The 8,672-nt window shown below is 37.2% G+C and overlaps 1 long non-coding RNA gene across 1 annotated transcript in view; it reads left to right on the forward strand.

Annotated features, from left to right (window-relative positions):
• Positions 1–8,468, forward strand: part of LOC129524049 (uncharacterized) — a 117,190-nt gene extending 108,722 nt beyond the window's left edge. Inside the window, exons 3-4 of the long non-coding RNA XR_008667695.2 lie at positions 2,810–2,879; positions 6,019–8,468. This is a non-coding gene — a long non-coding RNA (uncharacterized lncRNA). The remainder of the gene's footprint in view (positions 1–2,809; positions 2,880–6,018) is intronic.
• Positions 8,469–8,672: the final 204 nt, after the last annotated feature.

The raw sequence follows: 8,672 nt of genomic DNA on the forward strand, positions 1-8,672 counted from the left end.
CCATCAGGTAGGCCTCAGTGTCTATTGTTCCCCTCTTTATGTCCATGTGTACTCAATGTTTAACTTCCACTTATAAGTGAGAGTACATGGTATTTGGTTTTCTGTTCCTACACTAATTCTCTTAGGATAATGGCCTCCAGCTGCATCCATGTTGCGGCAAAGGGCATGATTTTGTTACTTTTTCATGGCTATGTAGTATTCCATGATGTATATGTACCACATTTTCTTTATCCAGTCCATGATAGATGGACATCTAGGCTGATTCCATCAGCCTACTATTTGCTATAGTAGTTCCCAATGTTTTAGTGGCTGTATAAATCACCTGTATAAATGGCTAATTCAAATTAAATCATACAGACATACCATGATTTATTTAATGAATTCAAAATGGCTAGATATTTAATTTGTTTCTAATTTAGGGCCATCATAAGCAAAATTGTTCTTTTGTCTTTGTAACTAAATCTTAGCACATTTCCTTAGTATTTTCTCATGGTAAATGTCTAGAAGTAAAACTGCTATTGCACAGGTGATGCCAATTTTAAGATTTGTGATACAAAACTGGGAGACTCTTTTCCATAAAGACTCAATCAATTTCCCAGCCATCAAAACTATTTAATAGCTCTTTCTCCATGTCTTCACCAAAACAGAGTATTTCCCTTTCTGGCTACCTTTTTGGCTATTATCATAGGTGAACATGGAATTGCATTGAGCTTGCTTTTCTTTGCTAACTTTAGTGTGTTTACTGGCCATCTGCATTTCTTCTTGGGCAAATTGCCCACTGTCTTAGTCCATTTATGCTGCTATAACAAAATACGGGAGACTGGGTAATGTTTAAATAACAGAAATGTATTTCTCACAGTTCTGGAGGTTGGAAAGTCCAAGATCAAGTTGCTGGCACCTGGTAAGGGCCTTCTTGCAGCATTCTCACATGGCACCCTGCAGAAGGGCAAGACAGCAAGCTAGCTGAACACTGTGTGAAGCCTCTTTTATAAAGGCCTTCATCCTATTAATGTGGAAAGATTTCAGGACATAATCACCTTGGAGAGGCCCCACTTCTTAATATTAGCACATTGGCAACATCTGAATTTTGGAGAGGACACATTCAAACCATAGCACCTGCTTATATATTTTCTTTTGAAAGAGGTACTCATCTTTTTCATGAATTTTAAAAGCTTTTTTATATTAAAATGTTAATCCTTTGTTGATTATGGTATATGTGTAGTACACTGCAAATACTTTCTCCATTTATTTGTTTCTAAAATTTTGCTTTTCTTTTTGTTTCAAGACATTCATAACTACCAATCTTTTCCTTTATGCTTGCTCTGGGATCATTTTTATAAAGACCTTCCCAGCTCAACACCTAAGAAGATTATATAGTCATATATCATATATATTTTATCTGAATATTTTGTTTAACATGATCAGATTTAATTTATATGGAACTTACTAATATAAAGTGTAACTAACCTATGCCTTTATTATTTTTCATATATTTATTCAGTTTATCCAAGATCATATACAGAGAGACTGAGAGATAGATGTAGATTTTTATATGTGTATATATATCAAATAATATTATCCAATTTTTCCAAGATCATATATAGAAAGACTATATATATATATCTGATATATGTTTGTGTATATATACATCTGATGTACGTATGTATATACATATATATATCTCCTTTAATATATACCTCTATATATCTGTCTCCATATGTGTGATCTTGGAAGAACTGCATAGATTTCTGTCTATCATCTATCTCCTTTCTCATGTTTATTATTAAACACATGTTTTTTTCTTCTATAGTATTTATCTAATCAACTGTAATTATAGAGTTCCTATTATATTCTATACACAGTAATTAATAGGTGCAGAGGATATCTTTGTGAACAAGACAGAAAAAGTCTCTTTCATTTTGGAGATGACAGTGCAAAAATAGGGGGCTTGATGAAAAAGTCACAAATAGCTATACAATGGAATTTTAACTCTGAAGAAAATAAAGCAAGGGAAAGGAATAAGTGAGTGATGAAGATAGGCAGAAAAAATTCAGAAAATTCAAAAAGTTTTGTCTGAGGATGTGACATTTGACCAGAGACTATGATTAGCCTCGCTATTTGTGTTTTATTAGTCTCTTCAAAGAATGAGCCATTGGATTTATTTATCAGGTCTACTGGCTTTCTATTTTCTGTTTCATTAATTTCTATTTGTATATTTATTTAGTTCTTTTATAGCTTCTTGAGAGGCAGTGAGGCATTCTGGACAGCACCTGAGAATAAGAAAATGCTCACGTTTCTATCTCTTGGTCTGACTGGAAGGGATTATTACTTCCTTGCCTTGGAGAGGTCTGCCCTCCAAGTTTAATGAAAAGATTCACAGGTCATTTTTAAATGGCTACTCTTTATTCTAGAATTTCCTTTTCCTTGGAAAGAAGAGAAAAGATTTCTTTTCCATGATACTTTTAGGAGCACCCAGCAGTCAGATGATTGCAAGGAAAAAAGGAACATTCTTTGACCCTGAGGGTGGTACTTTTATTCAGTTGGCACTCACTGAACCAAAGCTTCTGCAGCATTAATGCAGCCTGAAGCAGGAATCTATCCACAAGAAAGTGCTTTTTCATGCTAATTTTAAATTCAGGATTCATACTACCAAAACGGAACGGAGAAGAATAACTTGCTATGAAATAGCATTAGTTCTATTTGAAGCTGGAAAATTCACTGAAGTTCTAGTTCCAGACTAGGCTAGTCCATTTACCCAATTTGCCTTTCATGCTCACAGAAAACTCATTTTGTCCATTTCACTATTCAGGATGATTTTTAAATTGCATCGCACCTGTTCAAAAGCTGAGAGGAAGCATGGAGACCACATACTGGAGATGGTAAGTATCATACTTCACAGTGAAATAATAATGAAGAGCCCCTAGAAAATCACCCATCAGACAGCCACAATAATCCCAGATACGAACGAGTCTAAAGACCAGGAGTGCACAATTACAGTGCTTGGGTTATTTTCATCAATAGCAGACAGGCTGCTTCTTTGCACATGGATAAATAGCTTATTCATTTGTGTAGGAGTATATATATATATATTTGTTACCTTGAAATGTAGATGAAAAGCTCAAGTCCACAACTCCATGGCAAGTGAAATAAACTCAGGCAGAGTATTATCAAACATTTGGACACATAGAAGCAATTTTAAGAAGGATGGAATTAATTGGTTCTCATTTTCCTCAATCCTCTATGCTGAGACTTCTAAAAGTATATTCTTTAAACACAAATCTAGAGAAAAAGAGAGAGACAGATTCTGGAAACAGTTTATTGTCATCTCCTTCTTAGAGATCCACCATGTATATCTTCATAATAAAGACATTAGAAAATCCAACAGTAAAGAAATCCATCTATTTTTATTCCAAGCGTTTCACACAATATCTTAAGAAATCAGCATTTGATAAAATACATATTAGAAAATATTGTCCTCTGCCAACCTTTATTTGCTGAATAGAAAATTTCAATAATGTATGGCACATTCTTTGACAGTTACTCTGCTAATTTGGGGTCAAGCTCACCATTAATCTTTTAAACTATCATAGAAAATAATTCTGTTTCAATCACTTTTCCTATTTTATACTTACTGTGCAAAGGTATTACTGTCATAATTCTTAAACTCCTTCCACACACCTGATACCCCTTCACCTACTTAATGGGTTTTCTAACTCTGACTTTCTTGTTTTGAGACAAGAATATTTTGGAATTTACAAAAATAAATTTGGGGCACAGTACTTCAGTCAATTCATAATATGAAATCTGGTTTCAGGAGATGATAAAAATACCTTCAGACCTCATGTTATGTGGTAGGTTCATAGGATTTGGGACCAGTAGTTATCTTTGCATTCCTACTGTTACTACAGTGTTTGTACATTTTAGATAATTACAAAGGATTGTGAACCAATGAGAGATTTAATAGTAAATTATGCTTTTAGGAAGAAACTGTAGAATAATTGATATTGCCATTGGAATTGGAGACAGGAGATCTAGTTTCTGGACCTGCCCATTGCTACTAATGAGTTCTAAGCTATCTAAAAATCCATAAACCTAAGCTCTCTGCTTCAGATTCTCCATCTGTTAAATTGGAATCATACAATCCAATCACCATATTTTTCAGAGTAAAATAAGGTAACTAGTGTATAACCATGTTGAAGAAGTTAAGAATACTCTATGTTTGGAAAATAATTTCATTGGCATTATATATGCACCCCCTGTGTTACTTTAGCTTTCATGTGAACTGGAAGCTATCATTGCATCAAAGCTTGGGCCAGGGAGAGGATGATCTGGCACCATACTGAAACTGCAGATACAGCCAGCTCTAGGCAAAGTTGTGAAGGAAGAAATCTTGGTCACCTCCGTGCATTGATTCTCCTCTTATATTGCATTCCTCCCTCCAAGCCAGTCAGTGAGTGCGTTCCTGAAAAATTTATTTAAAGGAAATTTCTAGAAACCTGGTAGATTTTGCTTACTTTATGAAGAAAGCAATAGTTAATTTGAAAAATCCTAATCATTACATGTGGAATTTCAGCAATTAACAAGGCATTGAAGAGGGCTGGGGAAACTTTACTAGCCCTTTTTCCCAGTATCTCTTCTATTATACCCAAATATTTTGAGATATGAATTAACACCCCCATTTTACAGATAGGAAGATAGACTCATTGAAGTTGACTTGTCCTGGCTTCAAAGACCGTAAGTCAGAAGAACCAGGATTTGTCACCTGCCTGACTCAAAACTTATTCTTTTTCTTTACATCCTATGACATCAGTGGGTGAGACCAAATAACCCCAGAGCTTCAGATATAAAGAGAAGCAAATGAATTATTAGATTCTTCATTCTTTATTTGGATGTTATTTGTCAAGAAGGCAGGCCGTGGAAAGTATTGTCCAATACCAATGAAATATAAGTTCTAATAAAGACTATTAGAAGATACAGTGATCTAGCATAGTGGTTACAAGCCAGAGATGTGGAAGAGATTGCCTGTGCTGTTATCTGGTCTCTGTTAATTATTAAAAGTATATATTGAGCAAGTTAGTTCAACTTTCTATATACCTTAATCTCCTCATCTATAAAATGGAGATAAATACAGTACCAACATTTTTGGCTTTGAATCAGGATTATAAGTTTAAAAATTTAACTGACTGTCAGTTCTGCTATAACACTTGTTTTGAAAATGGGAATTTGGCCCCATATAATTCATATATTAGGGAAGAATTCGAGCATTCACTTGAATTTTGCATTGTTGTGTGCATAATTTTATTCATGAGAAATGCTAGATGAGCACAGAAACCTGCATTTGGCTGAGTGGGGCTAATGTAGAAATATACCAAATGTTTGCATGCACACACCTGTACACACATACAGCACCCACACACACACACACCTCAAGCAGCTACCCTCTCCCTTAGTTCACTGCATGTATCATGAGCCACATCTAGTGTTTCCATTTTTCTTTCCATTTCAGATACTCCTCCTTCCGTCACTTCAAAATAACACAGGCCAGTAGCCCTTCCGAAGCCCAATTCCACAAGAAAACTTCAGACCTTCTTAAAATTCCACATTTATTCCAGTAATTTATGTGTTTCTTAATCATCCAATATATGTAAAAGCTTGCCACATTTTTATTGGTTTTCTAACTTTTTTAATGTGTCACTGATGGCAGTTTTTGAGTGTTGTATCTCAACTCCATTTTTTCCATAGGTTTTTTTTAATCACACGATTTTGCATAACATGGTGATTTTTTTTGCAATGCAAATATCTCATTATAAAAGAACTGACTATATTTAGAACAGTGCCTGGTATACAATAAAACATTCAACAAATTGTTATTATTATGCTAAACAGATAGAATTCTTTTGACCAAATGTTAAATCTGTTTCATTATGAAAGAAGAAAGAATGCTAATATATTTTAAATCATGGATAGAATTCAGTCACTTAATATTCACTCAACAAATAATTATTGGTTGCCTCCTAGGTGCCTGGTGCTGGGCTGGCTGAATACAAAACCAGGGGGAAAAGATGCGGTCACTGTCCTCACAGAACTGAAGGTCTAGCCAAGGAGACAAACAACTGAACAAGCAAACTAAGTGTCCAGGCAAAGTGTACAGGGGTGCTTTGCTAGTGAGTACATTGCAGCAATAATTAATCTAGCATAAGAAGGCTCAGAAAGAAAATGACTTTAAAGCCAAGTTCAAAAAGATGTGTAGGACTTTCCCAGAGATAGAGCTGCTGGGAGTGGAGAGTATGAGGTGTTCTAAGTACAGTTAAAGCAAAGGCCTGGAGGAAGGAAACGTCCCACTGAATGAAGTTCCTAGTCTTGTGTAGTGAGAGGCAAGGAGGGATTAAGGAAGGAGGCTGAAGAGGAAGACAGACACAAGTAAAGAAGTGCCTGCTAAAACCTACCAAGAACCCTGAGTTTTATTCCAACAGTGATGGGAGATGATTGAAAGGCTTTGAGAAGGGGATTCAGATTTTCACTTTAGAAGATCCCTCTGGCTATAAGTGAACAATGGACTGAGGAAGGACAAGATGGGGTGGATCAACTCATTCCAGGAAGTTATTGCACAAATATGGACAAAATGCACAATTGCATAGGCTGGCTGCTTTGGCACTGACAAGGGTGAACTCCACTCACTGGGACCTCCTGCACTGGGATAAGGAGCATGCAGGAGCTGGAATGAGTGCTTTTGGGCACCAGCAGGAGTGAACTTTGTACTGGCCCTGTGGCAGCATCTGGGGCTAGGGGGTGCCTGTGATCTCCAAAGACCCAGAGGAAGTGTCACAGTACTCTTTTAGCTCTGCCATTTGCAGGAATAAATTGAAGGTGGTAAATGTGGGGGATTTTATTGCCCATGAAAGTGGCTGTCAGCCGGAAGGGGAACTGAAAAGGGGATAGAGCAGGAAGGTCATCTTGTCCAGCCATCTCTGGCCAGATTCTTCTCGGAAGTTACACCATCAAGCTGTCCCTCTGAAGTCAAGCTGCTTCTCTCTGACCAACTGTAGTCTCCAACGTCCAGTTTCTTCTCCCCTTTCTGCCAGCTGAGCCTGAGGTTTTTATGGACACAGGATGTGGGGCAGGGTGGGCATGGGTGGTTTTGGAAAAGGCAATATTTAAGCAGGAAAACAGGGATGTAAGTCCTCACTTTGGGCCACAGTTTCAGGCTTGAGGGTGGGGCCCTTGCCAGGGACCCACCCTCTTCTGCCCATAATTTCCCTGCCTCCTGTCCCTGTCACTTGGAGGTGGAATGAACTAAATTCAGTGGAGTGTGGTGAGGAGAGGGGAGTGAGTGAGAAGCAAGGATCTAGGATGACTCTCAGGTTCTGGGTGAACCATTTTCTGAGAAAATAAGCTTGAAGAGAAAGACAGATTTGAAGGGAAGATATGGGTTTTCAGCAGACTGGGCTGTTCAGACAGGAATAATACAGGGTGGTCACAGCAGTTTCACATGACTAGACGCTATGGGCTGATAAGACCCTGAAAAACAGGGTGTGGGCCAAGCTGGCTAAGACTGACTGGAACCAACATGGGCTGGATTTGACCTAGGTTTCACCTAGAACCTCATTATATGCTCATTTACATAATTACCCACCCACCAGTGCCATGACAGTTCCAGGAACACCCATATTTGGTGTAAAAATGGGCGACTCCACAATTCCAAGAAATCTCCACTTTTTCCAGGAATTTTCATGAATATCCCATCCCTTGGTTAAAGAAATTCATAAAGAAAGATACCCTAAACCCCATTGGGTGACTCTGTCTTGAGTACATCTACACTCTCCTTGCTTGAGTGTGTACTTTTCCCATTACAATAAATCTCTGTACTTTCACTATTTTCAGATTCATCCTTGAATTCTTTCTTACAATGGTGTTAAGAGCCTGGAAACTGGTTGGAGTCAAGGTCTCACCAGCATTTGGACTCCCCCAGCCCACCAGTATCACTTTCACCATAGAATTATCATGGGATGAAAAACCATGCAGGATGGAAGGGTTTAGTCCCAGTAGATACCCAGGACTTGAATGGCCCAGTGAATTTCAGATGGAGTGAAAACCCAGTGGATTTTTAAACTCAATTATATTTGGTAAAACATGACTGTATGGGTTCTAAGAGAAAAGTGTTTGGTGGGCTCTACAGTGAGATTCTAGAATTCAGGTCTCGTATAAATAAGAGAGCTTGGTTTTATTTTAGCCTATCCAAAATCATGCTGTGAAAAGTTTTGATGAGGTAAGTGTAAATAAATCAGAAAACATTGTAAATGTTTACATGATCACTTGAAAATGAAAAGAAAGAATGTTTAGGACAAAGTACATTCTTAGTTCTTCTGAACCAAAAATATTTTCACAAAGTATATAAAATGTACAAAAACAGCCAAACTGAGGCCCATCTGTCCTTAATTATAACAGAATAACATGAAAAGAAACCAAAAGACATGACCCAACCTGCTTCCTTGAATGGTAATGAAAACCCAGTGAAACATTCTTATTTTCTGCTTTCTACCGCAGTGGGCATCACATTCTAAAGGGATGAGAAATACAGCAATGTCGTTTATTTCTTAAAGCATGATTATTTTTGTAACGTGATTTGTAACTGGGCTAAACTTGTAGAATAAACTGGTACACTCTGACTCCAC

This window comes from Gorilla gorilla, chromosome 7 (assembly GCF_029281585.2).
Source record: "Gorilla gorilla gorilla isolate KB3781 chromosome 7, NHGRI_mGorGor1-v2.1_pri, whole genome shotgun sequence".
Classification (NCBI taxonomy): domain Eukaryota; kingdom Metazoa; phylum Chordata; class Mammalia; order Primates; family Hominidae; genus Gorilla; species Gorilla gorilla.